The sequence below is a fragment of the Acipenser ruthenus genome, chromosome 18, assembly GCF_902713425.1.
Source record: "Acipenser ruthenus chromosome 18, fAciRut3.2 maternal haplotype, whole genome shotgun sequence".
In the NCBI taxonomy this organism is placed as follows: Eukaryota; Metazoa; Chordata; class Actinopteri; order Acipenseriformes; family Acipenseridae; genus Acipenser; species Acipenser ruthenus.
This window is the reverse complement of record NC_081206.1, coordinates 16,483,496-16,502,345: the sequence shown is the minus strand read 5'-3', so window position 1 is coordinate 16,502,345 and position 18,850 is coordinate 16,483,496. Positions and strand designations below refer to the sequence as shown.

Sequence of the window (18,850 nt, the reverse complement as noted above, 5' to 3'; positions counted from 1 at the left end):
ACAATGCATATTTGCTATAACATGTTTCTTTCAAAACTGCACATTTCAGTCCTATATAGCAAATGGATGTGCAAAACAGGTAAGATTTAGTCCAATTATTTTGTCAGCTACAATCACTTTAAAGTGATGTATTTATATCCGATACAAAGCCATTTCAGATGGCTGTAACACATCCATAGGCGTAATATACACGGGTGGAAATGCTCCCTCACATTGCAGCAGTACTACAACTTCAGTAATGTATTCTTATAATCACTAGTCAGAATGGTAGTCTCCACTGGGACCCAATGGAAACACCAATCAGCTGAGGCAGTGTTAGTGTGCGTGCATTGCATTGTGGGTGATCTCAAGCGGACAGGAGAAAGCGCAGTTGTTAAAGAACTGTTTCTGCAAGTTATTTTTTTTTTCTTTTCATTGTGAAATGAGTCAGTCGTGATACCATTTCCGATGTCTGTGTTCTCAGTTCTATAAAAACATTTCTATTTGAACACTGGGGTCTTATTGTCGTAGAGTGGCTGTGAAATACACCCTCCTGTTCTCCGAAGAGGGAGTTCATGACCGCAAAGACGCCAATTTGAATGAAATGAACGTTTATTTATAATTATATTAATATATGCCCCAGCTACAGAAACTGCCCCCCCCCATACACACACACACACTTTTGAAACCACCACTTATCACATCTACACCAAGGTCTACTATATATTATATATATGAGGTTAATTTACTGGTCTGCAGTTTAGAGAGGAGTAATGTACCTTATACAGGTCACTTATTTAAAGCTATAGCAAAGTTCTAGTATTTGAGCACTATTAAATTGTAAGTACTTGCTTGAAACTGGGAGCTTATAAACATTGTATTCAGGCTCCCCGACCTCCTGCTTTGTTTTATAACACGATTACATGGCCTAGAGCAGCGTATGGTTGATAAACGGGCGCTAAGGCCAGTCCCCCACAGCAATGTCGCAGGCTGCCTCAATCCCTTTCCTACTGTTGTGCTTCAAATAGAATTAATCAATTATACAAGGCCTCAGCCCCAGGAAAGATTTAAAAGCTCTGCAAAAAGTCTCCTGGACAGCTTCCTAGATAAGGATATTCGCAGTGTCCGGAATGAAAGACTTAACTTCAAGAGCTTTCTGAGATCAATCAAACAAACAGTACAGAAAAAAACAAAACAAGAAAGGACTGTATCCCAGATCTGTCCAGCGTTTCTGCTCATCCCGTCAGATTGCACTCTTTAAAAAGCTGCCAGCCTATCGGAAAGCTCCTCTGAAAAAGCGCTACCACGGCTGCTGATGGTATCAGGGTTTTGTTGGCCAGTAGATTAGAATGTAAATGATGGGAAGCAGGACAAACTGTTCCTGGCAGTGTACTGAGCTGGAGGGGCCTATTCAGTGGAAACAAAACGACTCCCATCATGAATCTTTAAAACAGCATCTCTGACTGCACCTGTGCATTTAGAATCTCCTTCATATTTTTAGTATATGCCAGGGTTTGATTTCCGCATGGCTTTACAGCATAACAAACAAGTATTCCCTATTGGTCTGTTTTTCTAGACCTTATTTTTTACTTCAGTACATGTGTAGCCTACTAATAGGTTCATTCATAACTGTAAAACACTCAATGGTGTTATATGTACTAATACTGTAAAACATTTATATTAGTTATTCTCATTATTTGCTTAGGGCAGATTTCAGGGAAAGCTTATGCACTGAAGCCCATAGGTGAAAAATTGTGTAATGCTTATATTGAAACATTACTTCAACACTATAAGTTCACTTCCTGTGTTACCGGGGGGTTACACAGAAAGTGGATAAAGAAAAAAAAAATGATGTCAAACTAACAGCGTTGTTCCCCTTAGAAATTAAAAAGTTCTTTGCTATAACAGAAAATGTTTCTTCACAGTAAAGGTGCCAAATAACCATGCAGCAGATTAGTTTGCCAATTGTTTAATCATCACATTCCCTGGAGGATTAAACAAACAGAGAGACTCTGTGATGGATCCTTGGTTATTCATTATCACAATTTAGTGATTCAGCCATGATAATAAGAACATAAGAAAGTTTACAAACGAGAGGAGGCCATTCAGCCCATCTTGCTCATTTGGTTGAATACACTGAATAGGATTTCTTAATTTGCAGTGTGAATTTCAGTGTAGAGCTCCCAAAATAAACAGCAAACCAGGAATAAACAACTGAATATGTTTAATTTACGGGCTTGGAAATACTTAGTTTTAGACTGGTTTCACTGATTAACACTAATCCTGTAAAGCCTTTTAGTCCTCTAGATTAATGCTAACTAGGGTCTGTGAAATTTGCCTTCAGTTAAAATTTTCTTTCAGAAAATAACTACTGTATAATATTCATTTTGAGTTACATCTCCGTTCAACTAGCTTGATTGTCACTAAATTCAAGCAGCTTATTCATTTGCTTTGCTTATGTGCTGCGTTTTTGAATTTCGTAGAACAGTACTTTTGTGTTATTTTTAATTCTCGCAGTCAGAAATAGTCTAGATTGGGTTTAAACCTTGTGCAGCCTCACAGTTTATCAACAGCTAGCAGATGGCCAGAGTGAGTACTACAGCTAGCAGCATGGTATGGAGGCAACGTAGGTGACTCAAGTTCACTGTGATCTTCAAAACACAAAGAAACTCAGTCTTAGTAGGTTTACTGCCTCGGGGGGGAGGGGGGTAAAGCAGGTTATATAAGCGAGCATTGCACACAGATGTTACACTACACAGGGAACTCAATAGGGAATTAGGGTTTACAAGAAAAATACAAGAAAAGTGCCTGTTTCATAGGAACTTTGAATGAAAAGCATGTAATTAATACTGTACTGTAATTATGTACTATATGTATTACAAAAAACAAAACAAAGATTTGTTGAATATTGATAGGGTGTTTGTGACAGGGCGGAAGCCCTGCACATGGGAAATATGTAGTTTACTGTATATTTGGCGGTTAATTGTTGTAAATAGATTGATTGAATTAATTGTTTAACTGCTGTGGCGCTTCGCTGGGGACGACTACCTGTCTGCAAGGAGCAGCAGCTGAAAGCAATCCGCTGTTCCAGCAGGCAGGTGGGCGTGTCTCAGCGGAGCGTCAGTATAAAAACATAGAGATCACTGTGATAGGGGCTGCTGCAAGGCCTGCCGTTTTCATGGCACCTTTGATTTTGTTGTATTGTGTTCTATCTTACCGTCGTCTGTGCTCTACCATTGCTGGTAGCGTCGCATGACATTATTGGTTGTTTTTTGTTTATGTGTTAATAAATCCTGAGTGCCGTGCTGGCATGTTTCCCAGCAGTTCTGTGTCTCCGTGCCTCCATTCCGGCTCTCACCTGCCTGTCTGCCTGCTTCAGTGCAGGAGCAACACACAAGAATGCCACAGTGTTGAGTGATACAAGCTGATAGTCATGTGGCTTTACTACAAGAAGGCCCTGGTTTGTGGTGTCTGGAGTAGTCGTGGCTTCTGTTGCTCCAGATTTGAGTTGTCTGGAGAATTCTGAACACACTTCCTCATACCACTCAAACCATGTGACATGTCACCCCTGCCAGCCCCTCCTACTTTTCTATTGACAGAGAGATTGAGAACACCACGAAACAGTAAGGGGATGTACAAATGCAACATGCTTTTTAAATTGGTGTTTTATACTCAGATCTAATTGGAACCACAGCTGAAATTGACAGTAAGGTCTATCTACATTAAATCACATTTTTAATATTGATATTCATTTGAAATATTCTAAGTCAATGAGTTATCTGTAATTGGGATCAAACCTATGATCTTGCAATATTTGGGTACATATGTTTGATTTATAAAGTGTTTAAATAGCTCTGATAGTATGTACACTATCCTTCTCATTTTACACACAAAGATACTGGTAGGTCATTCAATTACAATATTATTATTTAAATACAATGAATAAATATTTCAGCATTTAGAGAAATTTGGGAGAATAAAACCCTAAATCACACTGCAATCAAAGACGTGCACAGGTAAAAGGCAAGTGCATTTTCTTTGTATCAGATGGAAATTACATCACCTGAAGATTAGCTATACTGTTTAATTATTCTTATTTAAGTATATCATAAAACATATAGGATAGGGTGCTGGGTAAGACAGAAGCTGACTCAAGGTCAGAGCAGCCAGAAAGATCCTTTATAAAAGTTTACCAAAGTGTAGAAAAGCATAGTGAAAGCATGGTAAAGGACAGGTCAGCATTATAAAGCCCAGAGAGGTACAGTATGGTAAAGTATATTAAAGAACATGGAAAACCATGGAAAACTATGGTACATGTGTAGTATAACCATGAGGAAAGCAAAATGACAGTGGTAAACTTTACAAGGGCCTTCTCGTGGAGTGGATATGAGCATGTATCATACAACACCCTATATGATATTATCAGGACCCAGTGTCATGCGGGTCAGCTAGGTGATTTCACACTGCTTTTGATAAAGCAGGGTTGACCTGGGTGACAGACGCAAGTACACAATGCGCGTATCAATGCGCCGGAAGCAGCTTGTTACGGACGCTTCCGTCCAAGCTTCTCTGCACTGAACCGTCTGCCCAAATGTTGATTAGAGCAAATGTTTCTTCATCCCCGCAGCAGTCTGGCTCATGGTGAGTCTCAATCAAAAAAAATATGGCTAAACAGAATAAACAGAAATGTTCCTTGCGGAACTGTAACCTTCACACAGGCTTAGCTGCTTGTTATTTCGTCAGCTTTACGAACGGCTGTCATGCATTTTGTCTCTCTCAACCCAGGTCAAAGTGTGTTGACCCACATCCTGATGTGGGGTCACTGCGCCCGGGTCAACCTGGGTATGACCCAGGTACTTGGTTTCACACTACGTGGGATTGTGACCTGGGCAGCCAGAACCCGGGTCGGGACTGGGATAGGATTGCCAGTGTGAAAGGGGCTTCAAAACAGAACGTGGCCTTATTGTAAAACTACACTTATTCCTTGAATGAAGTATCTTTTTCCACTGCACTTGAATATACCAAAAAGGATTTATTACTTTGCTGTGTGAACTTCACTGTAGATAATTTGTAACAACGAAATAAAAAAGAAAAACTGATGGTGAAAAAAACACCCCAGATGGCAAACCTTGAGGCAGTGAGTGTGCTCTGACTCCCCTGACACTGGAGGGATGGGAGCTGGTAAACCTCACAGCACCATGCTGTCAAAACCCAGAGTGACTTCTCAAGTTTAGCACATATTCATTCCTACAGCATCTGTGGCTGAAGTGCACTCATCATTATGAAGTGCTGCAGAGCTGATCCCAGGCTAATAGATTGTTAAGTGACATCGAGGCTGGCGTATCATTTTCAATATAGCTGGTAACCGTTAAGTGGAGTCAAAATAGTTGGCAACGGTTTTGGATAAGAAAGTAATGCCGAAAGCTTCTTTAAGCATGTACAAGGGTGTAGTGACGTAGATTTGAGTTTCCTGTACTATATACCCGAGTCATTGGTCATGCAGACAGTGGCACTACAGTGGCAACTTAGTAGGCTGCCATTGGTGGAACTGTAACCTAATCGGAACACTCCCATGTTTTATATGAAATACAGTGCCTTGCGAAAGTATTCGGCCCCCTTGAACTTTGAGACCTTTTGCCACATTTCAGGCTTCAAACATAAAGATATGAAACTGTAATTTTTTGTGAAGAATCAACAACAAGTGGGACACAATCATGAAGTGGAACGAAATTTATTGGATATTTCAAACTTTTTTAACAAATAAAAAACTGAAAAATTGGGCGTGCAAAATTATTCAGCCCCCTTAAGTTAATACTTTGTAGCGCCACCTTTTGCTGCGATTACAGCTGTAAGTCGCTTGGGGTATGTCTCTATCAGTTTTGCACATCGAGAGACTGAAATTTTTGCCCATTCCTCCTTGCAAAACAGCTCGAGCTCAGTGAGGTTGGATGGAGAGCATTTGTGAACAGCAGTTTTCAGTTCTTTCCACAGATTCTCGATTGGATTCAGGTCTGGACTTTGACTTGGCCATTCTAACACCTGGATATGTTTATTTGTGAACCATTCCATTGTAGATTTTGCTTTATGTTTTGGATCATTGTCTTGTTGGAAGACAAATCTCCGTCCCAGTCTCAGGTCTTCTGCAGACTCCATCAGGTTTTCTTCCAGAATGGTCCTGTATTTGGCTCCATCCATCTTCCCATCAATTTTAACCATCTTCCCTGTCCCTGCTGAAGAAAAGCAGGCCCAAACCATGATGCTGCCACCACCATGTTTGACAGTGGGGATGGTGTGTTCAGGGTGATGAGCTGTGTTGCTTTTACGCCAAACATAACGTTTTGCATTGTTGCCAAAAAGTTCGATTTTGGTTTCATCTGACCAGAGCACCTTCTTCCACATGTTTGGTGTGTCTCCCAGGTGGCCTGTGGCAAACTGTAAACAACACTTTTTATGGATATCTTTAAGAAATGGCTTTCTTCTTGCCACTCTTCCATAAAGGCCAGATTTGTGCAGTATACGACTGATTGTTGTCCTATGGACAGAGTCTCCCACCTCAGCTGTAGATCTCTGCAGTTCATCCAGAGTGATCATGGGCCTCTTGGCTGCATCTCTGATCAGTCTTCTCCTTGTATGAGCTGAAAGTTTAGAGGGACGGCCAGGTCTTGGTAGATTTGCAGTGGTCTGATACTCCTTCCATTTCAATATTATCGCTTGCACAGTGCTCCTTGGGATGTTTAAAGCTTGGGAAATCTTTTTGTATCCAAATCCGGCTTTAAACTTCTCCACAACAGTATCTCGGACCTGCCTGGTGTGTTCCTTGTTCTTCATGATGCTCTCTGCGCTTTAAACGGACCTCTGAGACTATCACAGTGCAGGTGCATTTATACGGAGACTTGATTAAACACAGGTGGATTCTATTTATCATCATTAGTCATTTAGGTCAACATTGGATCATTCAGAGATCCTCACTGAACTTCTGGAGAGAGTTTGCTGCACTGAAAGTAAAGGGGCTGAATAATTTTGCACGCCCAATTTTTCAGTTTTTTATTTGTTAAAAAAGTTTGAAATATCCAATAAATTTCGTTCCACTTCATGATTGTGTCCCACTTGTTGTTGATTCTTCACAAAAAATTACAGTTTCATATCTTTATGTTTGAAGCCTGAAATGTGGCAAAAGGTCGCAAAGTTCAAGGGGGCCGAATACTTTCGCAAGGCACTGTATGTCATGAACCAAGAAACGATCCCTAGTTAGTGTCTCTCTCTTACTCTTTTATTTTTTTTCTCAGTCTGCTTTTCACTTGTTGGCTTTTTTTAATGTTCTCTCCCACAACTGAATGAAAGTCATTTTTAGAAGCCCACTTTGATTACATGGCAGTAACCTCCACCCACTCCCAGCATCTCTTTATGGATAAACCAGCTGCCTACAGGAAGAGAGAGGAACAAAGCACCGTGGTAGCAGTAGCGCTGATCCTTTTTAGCTTCTGATCACTGTCAGAAACACCTTTATCATCAGAAATCTTTTCAGCGCGGTAAACAATCAAGACTAAACAGTGATCTATAATACAGCACACCCTCGCTGGAACGAACCTGTTGGGGTCCAAGCCTTTTGTTCATTATATGGAAGGGTTTGTTATAGTAAAAGGACAATCAAAATGAATGTAAACTGTTGGAGTAAGTTAATGAGATGAGATTGTGAATACAAGTAGAATTACACATACCTTTTCGTCTCATGTATGCAGGATTCTGCCTTTGCTTTATCCTATTCGTTAAAGAATTAAAATGCAGTACAAAAAGCAAAAATTCCGAATTGAAGCTGAAGCTCAAAATCAATCTGACATGAATCGTTTCAAAGTGCACCAAATCTTAATCCAACATGCAAGAATCCCAAACTGAGCTTTTATTCCAAATCAACCCGACATGAAAAATCATCAGATTCTCAAGTTTTTGTTGTTGTTGTTTTTTCTTTAATCAATTTTGATTTGCCGCATGGTTGCTGAACAAGCCAATAAACAGAGTGCTTTTTGACAACCTATATTTATGACAGAGATATGCCTACTTTACGGCTTTTTTCAAACAACCAGTGTCGTTTCCAGTTTACACAGCGCGTATTATTTATTAAAACAAAGAGTTGACTTCACTTTGGAGGTGGCTTCCTGTGCGTACAGACCGGGATGTTGATAGTGTGTGTTTAAATGATCTTTTTTAGTTTTTTTTTATTTGGGGTCCAGGGGCCAGGTTCGTTATAGCCGAAGGTTTTATAATGAAGGCCGTTATAGCGAGGATGTACTGTATCACCATAATCAATCCAAACCCACAGAAACACATACATTGCAAAACAGTACCCAGATTAGTGAGCTGCCATGGCTAATGCTATGTTTTATTTGTGTTTTGTTTATTCATTTTTAAATACTGATTCATTTTAGCAGTACAGTTGCACTGTGTCAGTACCAGCAATCTTACAAATCTATTTAATTTATTTCTTTGGACAACACATTCATATTATCTGTATTTTCTTATCTTTAAAAAAAAAAAAAAACAAGTAGGGGAGTGCAGATTCACCTCCTGGCTGTGCGAAGTCATCATCTTCACTGGTATTCCACACGGAGCAATGCATTGACTGGCACTCCTGCAGGTTAGGGAGGCAAAACCGCCAGGGACTGTTTCTCCTCATTGCGCTACAGAAGCCCCTACTGGCCAGGTGCCTGGGGAGCTCAAGCGGACACACCTACAGGGCTGGCCTTTGTCTTCCAGGGGCAGTTAGCTTGCCAACATCCACTGTATTTCTCCTGGGTGTAAAGAGGCAATTGGCATGGTCGTAGGATCGGCGGACATGTGGTGAGGGAATATAATTAGACATTTTAATTTAAAGAGAAAGCCTAGTGTAATACAATATAATTGAGCAAACTAAAAATGTAAAAAAAAACAAAAAAACCCTGTATGTTTAAAACAGTGGCCCTCTTAAGCTTCTAAAAGAAAGAGCATCACAGTGGTATTGATGTGTTTCACGGTCATGTCTTAATATAAATTTCATAACTCCTCTTAGCTGCTTACTCAGCTATTGAGTCTTTCACACTTTACAATGTAACCATGGTGACAAACCCTGTTGGCATTATCTACTGTAGTAAACAAAATGGTACAGTGCCACTTTGATGCTTCTAATGACAACATATGTTGCTTTGTTTGTTTTTAATTACTAAAATGCAGTTATTAACCTTATTTGTTGCCAAGCAGAATAGAATACTACCTCTCTGGCTGTGCCACATAAAAAAGCCACTTTACATTTTCTAACCACATAGGATTATAGTTTTGATGTAAGTGCAGTAAACAATTACAGATTTCTGTCAAGTTTCAGAACACCACTGGCCATTTCTTTAAAAAAAGGATATACAAAACGGTAAGATTATTTAAAGAATGTGTTTTATACATTTACAAGGTTTCTAATGTATTATGAAACAGACCACTGCAAAAACAACCACACGATGTCGATCCTCGACTCAATTTTAATGGATTTATTACAACAAGAACTTCCAAACAAGGGACCAGAAAGAGGCAATACTTTTTTATTTTATTGAAGATGAAGTAAGAAATAGATTATTTTAATTATACTAGGAAGTAATAAAACAGGCAGTTACATTAGCCATCACATGTGAAATTCATTGTATACAGTATGTGGAATGTGTCCTTAAATTCAAAACACTCAAACAGAACTTCTGAGGTGAAACCATAGAAGTCGTGTAAACACACATTTTGATTGATGGAGATCAGCATCTGACTTGCTGACTTAGGGACATACATTTTAAAAATGATTACCCCCAGTTTTTAACTCTTGTTTTTTGAAAGAGAAAAAACACCTGTGTATTCTGTAACATTAACGTTGAGAATGAATTGTCATTTTCTCCCTAAGAGTGTTGTACCTCAGTATAAGGGGGCTGTACCTCAGTATAAGGGTGTATAAGGGTGCTGTACCTCAGTATAACAGAGCTGTACCTCAGTATAAGGGTGTATAAGGGTTCTGCATCTCAGTATAAGGGTGCTGTACCTCAGTATAAGGGTTCTGCGCCTCAGTATAAGGGGGCTGTACCTCAGTATAAGGGTGCTGTACCTCAGTATAAGGGTGTATAAGGGTGCTGTACCTCAGTATAAGAGTGTCTCAGGGTTCTGCACCTCAGTATAAGGGTGTATAAGGGTGCTGTATCTCAGTATAATGGGGTTGCACCTCAGTATAAGGGTTCTGCACCTCAGTATAAGGGGGCTGTACCTCAGCATAAGGGTGTATAAGGGTGCTATACCTCAGTATAAGAGTGTCTCAGGGTTCTGCACCTCAGTATAAGGGTGTATAAGGGTGCTGTATCTCAGTATAAGGGGGCTGTACCTCAGTATAAGAGTGTCTAAGTGTTCTGCACCTCAGTATAAGGGTGTATAAGGGTGCTGTATCTCAGTATAATGGGGTTGCACCTCAGTATAAGGGTTCTGCACCTCAGTATAAGGGGGCTGTACCTCAGTATAAGGGTGTATAAGGGTGCTGTACCTCAGTATAAGAGTGTCTCAGGGTTCTGCACCTCAGTATAAGGGTGTATAAGGGTGCTGTATCTCAGTATAAGGGGGCTGTACCTCAGTATAAGGGTGTCTAAGTGTTCTGCACCTCAGTATAAGGGTGTATAAGGGTGCTGTATCTCAGTATAATGGGGTTGCACCTCAGTATAAGGGTTCTGCACCTCAGTATAATGGGGTTGCACCTCAGTATAAGGGTTCTGCACCTCAGTATAAGGGGGCTGTACCTCAGTATAAGGGTGTATAAGGGTGCTATACCTTAGTATAATGGTGTCTAAGGGTTCTGCACCTCAGTATAAGGAAGCTGTACCTCAGTATAAGGGTGTATAAGGGTGTATAAGGGTGCTGTACCTCAGTATAAGGGTGCTGTACCTCAGTATAAGGGGGCTGTACCTCAGTATAAGGGTGTCTAAGTGTTCTGCACCTCAGTATAAGGGTGTATAAGGGTGCTGTATCTCAGTATAAGGGTGCTGTACCTCAGTATAAGGGTTCTGCACCTCAGTATAAGGGGGCTGTACCTCAGTATAAGGGTGTATAAGTGTTCTGCACCTCAGTATAAGGGTGTATAAGGGTGCTGTATCTCAGTATAAGGGGGCTGTACCTCAGTTTCTGGAGTGAGTTTGTGCCCTGGTGCTTCGTGTTTCAGTTTGACTGACACTTTAAAGACCCATGCCTTGATGCTGTGGCCGACGGCTGCTGTCATTTCCTATGACTGCTACAGTCTCTTTGAAGACTGCTCTGTGGAACACCATCAAGCTAACGAGAAGGTACTCGTTGAAAATGGATACAGATGCTGTTGCATGTCAAGCTCCTTTCCCTCCATGCTGCTTCATGGGAACTATGTTGTTGTTTTTTTTTTATTCCAATTTTATTACATTTTTGTTTTAGACTCTTTTAATTGTTCTGTTTCTACAAACTAGCGTTTTATGTTAGTTTTTAATTTAATGGTTTAATTGTTCATTTTTTTTCTTGTGTGTGTGAAGCACTTTGGGATCCTTGTGATAAAAGGCGTTATAGAAATGTGGATTGTTGTTGTTGTTGTATGTTTCTATAGATATGGGTGTAGTTCAGAATCTTGTTGTTTTAAACTCCTGTTATTATTAGACCAGGCTGGTCTTATTTCAGTATTTTGGCAATGTGCTACTCTTATTTTATGTTTTATTTTGGTGCTTGTGATTTTAATACTAATCAAATACATAGAGCACAATCCTGTTTGAATAGATCCACAATGCCTCAAGTTGTCACACAGTTACTACGGGTGATAGTGTTCACCAATCAGCCTCAACTTCTGCTTTGCAAAAGCTTGACATCCTATATAATAATAGGCTATTCAGATTTGCTGACCAGTGTGATTACTTCACTCACTATTGAGATCTGTATTCTATGTAATCATGGCCTCCTACTACTTATAACGTCCTTCGATCTAAATGGACTTTGGTACTCGTTTGTTTGCATATCTTGCCCCAGTTTATGTAAAGAACTGTGTATTCAATTTGGATGAGACTTGGTTAGTATCAGAATCTCTAGGTATGTGGAGGCATCTGTCTATCTCTCTCAATGTCAAACATTTTTACATGTGCATCATTTTGTCAGTCGTGACTCTAATAGGACCTGTCAAGCTTTGCCCAGGTGTTTTCCTGGTATACAGGGATGGAAATAAGACTCCCATTGCATAGCTGTTTGCTCCATTCCTGGTTTTACTGTGAGTTTAATAAGACTCACCTGAGCTTGTTACCTATACACTGTGACTGAAACCTGGAATGGATGAATCTGCTATGCAATAGAAGTCTTATTTCCATTCCTGGTATACTGAATGAATGGAATAGTTGAACTTGTTTTAATTGCTGTTCTTTTATATTCTTGTTATGTCAGGATTTGAATACAGTCAAACCCGCTTAATATCACTCCTATTAATGAATGTCACATTGAAATGTCCCGGCCAGGATATAACGGGAGTCCATAGGAGCAATAATACGTACAATAATAAAAACAATAATTACCAATATTAAATTGAAATACATCTTGGATATTATGTATAAACATAACATCTCTGAAATGTATCATTAATATTTTATTTAAAGGCTAAACATAATAAATAAATGACTGATACTGGGTGAACTATACAGCACCTGTTAAAAGGATGAGCCATCCTTCAGGCTCACTTCCATTGTCCTTCCATCAGTGGTGTAGTCCTAAATCTGAATCTACCAGAACAGCACTAAAATATTGAGCAATAATTATTGAACATATTATTTGTGTACTAGACTTTTAGTAACACTTTACGTGTGTGTGTGTCAGTGGTCGAACGATGATGTCTGAGCTGCCTATAGAAAATAGCACCGGAACAGTGTTCCGGCATGTTCCTGCGTGTTCTGGCACGTTCTGGCTCCACTGCACCACTGCCTTCCACCTAGTCTCGACCCAGTTCTAGGAGCTCACGCCTCACCCTGTGAACTCTTGCGATCTGGAAGTTTAAGCTACTGATTACTAAAGGGCTTCTCTCAAGCGAAGAACTGGGTCACTAGAACTAGAACAAATGGATTTATTTATTCCCTGAAAAGCTGTTAAACTGGCTCCCAGCTGCCTCATCTCTTCCTTATTTTAAGACTTGGTCCATCCTTAAACTGAAAACTCAGGTGCTTACAGTGAGCTTATTCTTTCTGTGCTCTGAAATTCAAGCTGGACTGCAGCATACAGTACTGTACAAATACAGTTTATTAATAGATAAATAAATACATACATTCCTGCCTGGCCACTTTATTAGGGCCTGTCTACCTGATACGATTTGGCATCGCCCTGTTGTGGGGCATGTTCTCCTGGTATATCTGGGTCCCTTGATTACTATGGAATGCCAAGCTAATGCTGTAGGGGTCTTAAGCATTGCTGCTATACCTTTATGCTTGCTTCAAAATACAACCCAATAAAATCACTCAAAGGGTTAACGAAAAAAGGATAAAGTGGAAAGAAAAAACTGCTTCAGCCAGATGACCACTTTTGCGGATCAGCTAATTAAGCCTTCCAGTGGTGACATCCCAATTTTGTTCAATTGATTTTTTTCCTAATTGCCAGTGCTCCCTCTGTTTGCAGATACCCTTCTCTTTACGTGGAGCGTTGACTTCTCATTTACGATCAAAAGGAGAAGGTCACGTCTCTGCTGCATCAGCCCTAATCTTCTGTATATCCATCAGCCCAGGTCGGCTCCCTGTGTGTCCGGCTTGGCTGTGCTTCACGAGCCCGCTGATGGAGTGGAAATTGAGGCCTTCTCCCTCGGGAGAGTTCACCGTTTGTTGATGCAACCGATAAATCACATGAGACACGATTGCTCTCACGTTCAAAAACATCAAATAATTGTATCTCAGCATGCCATGCTTTTGCAGTTAAGAAGGATCATGTGTAATTTCAGATTTGAAACAAAGCCTCTCATACTCACTGCAACTCTCTTTATTTTTTTATTATTAAATATGTCAGCTAGGTCTTTCACTGTACAGTCTTTTTTTAAAACACTACAGCATACTCGTAATACAGGTTTAAGTGCAAAAGTGGAGGATTAAAGCAGAATGGTTTTGTTAAACATGGATTGCTCTCTGTTCTCTAAAATTACCAGCAATGTCTTTGGACAAAAATAAAACAATTAAAAAATATAATAAGATATCACACTGCAGCAAACAGGTTTACAATGGGGGTGAGGGGGTGGGGCTCTACAACTTTGGGGCATGAAAACAAACTGGACTGTCAACTTCTCAAGTACTTTATAGTGTCCGACAGAATCTTAAGTGCCAGGACTGAATAGCCTTCCATTCAAATCATGTGATATTGTAACCTATCAGCTTTGCTAGCTACACCTTCTCTACATTCATATAGAGTGTGTGGGGCTAGCACTGTAGAATAGTAATAGAATAGGGCAGTATGAAATGTCCCACAATGTATCTCCTTTTAAAGTCAAACTAACAATATTGTGCCATCAAATATGGTGTCAGTTGAGCTCCATTATGGCTGTAGAGCCACTATTATTTTAATTTAATTTAATTTAATCCAGCCAGAGCCTCATTGCATCATAGATGTGACATACAGTATGTTGTTGAGAGATGATGCCTTAACTAATGATACATACACACAGGAGTGCTATGTATCAGCATTCTTATGGCACATAGTTGATTGAAACTCTGTCTATCAAGTATACAATGTTGTGTTTAGTAATGGGTTAACTATGACTGCCTTACGCCAATCTCTACCTGTTCACCGATTTATGTAGCACAGGGATGAAGGATGCCTGCCGATTCCTCTGAAATAATCAATATTTATTTCAAGCATGAAAAAACAGTTCAAAATCACAGTACAATAAATTCGTTTCCTGAATTTCCCCAGATAAATACCGGGAAATTATTGACAGACATTATAAAACGTAGCAGATGAAACCGATTGCAGATTGTAGTTTATTAAAGGGACCTGATGTCCAAAACATTAAAAATGATTAAACAGATCAGTTTAAAGTTGTGTACATATCTAGAGAGCTTCTAGTCCAATGGTCACAAAACTTGCTCAGGACCTACTTAGTTCCAGTTGTACTGTATAATGGGCTATATTTTCAAAGCGTTAACTCCATTCTTTCATTAACTCATATTTTTGCATGGAGAAAAACATCTGTTATTAAGAAAAAGCAAGAACAAACAACTAGGTAATACAATATGAAGTCTCCCAAGCACACTCACATTGTTTGTGTCCCATTTGGTAACACTAACATGATTTTTATTCTCTGTTAATTAAAGACTGGAGAAAACACTTTGAAAGTACAGCTCAATCTATCAGATTCAGAGTAGTAGGATTTTCTTACATTTTTAAATACATCTACAGAACACCTTATACTTATACTATTGTGATGAAACTTGATAAATGGCATTCTTTAGCAGTGGGAGCATCGGGACCAAGTGAGCTCAGAGCGGACATCTGCAGGGCTGGTCTTTGTCCTCCAGAGGCCGGTAGCTCGCTGACATCCGCTCTCGAGTTCCTGGGTGAAAAAGGAATCTGGCTTGATCGTGGGATCTGTGGAGGCCCACTGAACCTTTGGGTTTCCTGAGCCATGTGAAGAATTGCTGTGATGGGGGGAAAAGCGATTGGGCATTCCAAATTGGGAGAATATCATGGGAAAAATTATAATTGGACACACTAAATTATATATATTAATTAAAAATAAAAAACTGAAATAGCTTGGTTGGATAAGTGTCCACTCCCCTTGTAATAGCAATCCTAAATTAGCTCAGGTGTAACCAATCGCCTTCAAAATCACACACCAAGTTAAGTGGCCTCCACCTGTTTTAACTTGTAGTGATTCACATGATTTCAGGATAAATTCAGCAGTTCCTCTATGTTCCCTCTGCTGGGTAGTGCATTTCAAAGCAAAGACTCAACCATGAGCACCAAGGTGCTTTCAAAAGAACTCCAGGACAAAGTTGTTGAAAGACACAGATCAGGGGATGGGTATAAAAAATATCAAAGGCCTTGAATATCCCTTGGAGCATGGTCAAGATGATTATTAAGAAGTGGAAGTTGTATGGCACCACCAAGACCCTGCCAAGATCAGGCCGTCCCTCCAAACTGGATGACCGAGAAAGAAGGAGACTGATCAGAGAGTTTACCAAGAGGCCAATGGCAACTTTGCAAGAGCTACATACATTTTCAAAGAATATTCAAACATGAAAAAACTATGTTCATCCCAACATGGAAAAATGCATGCTTACATGTTGGCAACACTCTGGTCTAGACTATTTATTTACTTTGTAAGTCTTTTTTTCCATTCACAAAAAATATTCCAGTTGATTTGATCAATAAGGAACAAGTTAGAAAAAACAGCAATTGCTGTTTAGTAACTTGATCTGTAAAGTGTGCATTCTGTAGTTTAATCTTGATCACAGAAATGTGATCGATGAAATACGCAGGTGGAACTTGATCTACAACATCACCTCAGTTCAGTCGCTTACAGGCACCTTGGCAGCAGCACGGAAGATTGTGGTTGAATTGAATTGAATAGGGATCACAGGGAACTTAGATTCTGGGAACAATGAGCTTGACAAGGTTCTATTAGTTAGTTAGGGAAATAAAGCTGTTTTATTAGTACATACAAGAGGGTGGACACGAGATGAGTCTGCTGTTACCCTGTCAGCAAGGTGCAGCGCCACTTGACGAGGCTGTTAGGTGATTACGTTGTTCAAGAGGGATACAGTACATTCCTCAATTTGAGATCCTTGTGAGACATCAGTAATCTGGGCAGTCTCGGGACGTGGAAGCACCTGCCAACCAAGCACATACTATTAGATCTGTTTTCTGAAAATGACATGCATTTCAGGAAGACTGTTTTGTGGTGTGCAAAGGCAGTCCAAATCTGTGGGAAAGTATGCAAAAAACAGCAGACATTTTCAGTAGATATCTGCGGAGTGTTCTGCGGAGCAACTTCTGTGTTGAGTATTTGTATTAATAATGACTTATACAAATGTAAATCAAGTAAACATAATCGTATCAAACAATGTATGGGTTAAGTACTTCCAATTTCATATATCAAGCATTTTTAGCAGTAAAATCTTCAGAAACCGTCAAACAAAAACATCCCATCACACCACATTTTCAAAGCCTTAACTCCAGTCTTTAATTAACTCTTTTTTGAAGGAGACAAAACATCTGTTAATTTAACAAAACTAGAACCGAACAACTGAGTTATATATTTCAGGTCACTTTAGCAGTCTGTGTGTGATCATTATGATGACGATGTAGCTGCAGAATATGGCGAATCTGTGGAAGACTGCGAATTCCGTGGGAACCTGCAAATTCTACGATTTCTGAGGAATTCCGTTATCTGCAGATTTTGGACTGCCTCCAGTCATGTGTGAGACAGCTTTTTTACACAAAAATGTGTGTTACATTGTGATTTTTATTTTTATTTTTTGTTAAATTTATTGAATTTTAGTTACAAAACACATACAAAATAAGAAAACCAAATGCGTATGTATTTATTTATTTACCCATTGAGAGAGGTTCATTTACAAGGGGGTCCTGGAAAAGAATAAAAAATGAACAATCACAATGAACAAGCAACACAATAAAAACATGTGTGGTTCAGATTCAATCAGCAGCACACAGAGCTCAAAGGACAGAATAAATACAACATCTCTGTGTATCAATGTGGACTGAAGGACAAGCATGGGCAGAAGGTTCTAAGCAATTCTGAAATACGATCTTTATAACTAGAGAAAGAAAGGTTATCAAATTCCATCTTCATAGCAAAAGATAGTCATCCCATACGTGTTTGAACACTTGGAACAGCCAAATTAATAAACCTTGAATCTGAACATGCACAAACACTGCTACAAGATGCTGTAATAACTCCCCTCTCCCATTTTTCTCCTTCTTTTCTGCCTTTGCTATGCAGAAAATGTAAAAACACTTTTGTTTTACAGCCTTAAACTTGAAATAGCTGGAATTTCAAGTAACAAGGGAACAATCAAGATAATTAAAAGTATAACAGGGCATTGTTTAAAACGATTTAAATAAACATGCCTGTTAATTATGGATCATTTTATCTTTCCAGCGTGTAAAGCAATCTATTCTCTTGAGCTATACACTCTACTATTGCTCTATTTATGTCTTTCTGAGTCATTACTGCATTGTGTTAGTTAAATAATTCCCCTGCATATTAATAGTTTAATGCTTGTCATTGGGATCCCATTATGTTACCCGGCAGATTCTGTAACAGAACCATTAGCAGACCACATCATTACCAGCAATGGCAACACAATGGCTTGGAAGCCAATATTGCACAGTAGAATTATTATGCTGGTGGATTATTCCAGGAGTGACAATAGGCTGTGAATGTGGTACTTCAAGTAAACACATATCCCTGTGTTGACCATTAGATACGTTTTTGAAAAGGTGATGATCTTATATGTAAAAGCACTGGGATTCATTACAATAAGCTTGCAATATGTTTAAAGATATTGCTTCATTCTGAAGAGTCTTGTAGATACAATCATTAAAAAAAATGTTTTAAATGTAGAAATCATGGATCAGAATGGTTGAGCGCACATCAGAAGGTTATTTAAGCAATAAGGCACGAGAGGGTTGTGCTGGATATCGTCACTTCTTGAAGCTCTGTTAGAATATCCAGCACAACCCATGCCCTCAAGTGCCTTATTGCTTTTATAAAACAGATTTATAAATGTTTTATAAATAAGAAAGGAGAAATCTATATAGTTTCTAAAGATTTATTAACATTTTGAGGTATAACCTTCCATAACAGAAAATAGTCCCTATGAACTAAAAATAATATTCAAGT

General features: G+C 39.3%; 1 protein-coding gene across 27 annotated transcripts in view; it reads left to right on the top strand.

Annotated features, from left to right (window-relative positions):
* The window catches only part of LOC117424054 (alpha-(1,6)-fucosyltransferase-like), a 215,233-nt gene that overhangs the window by 148,285 nt on the left and 48,098 nt on the right, over positions 1-18,850 (top strand). The window lies entirely within an intron of this gene.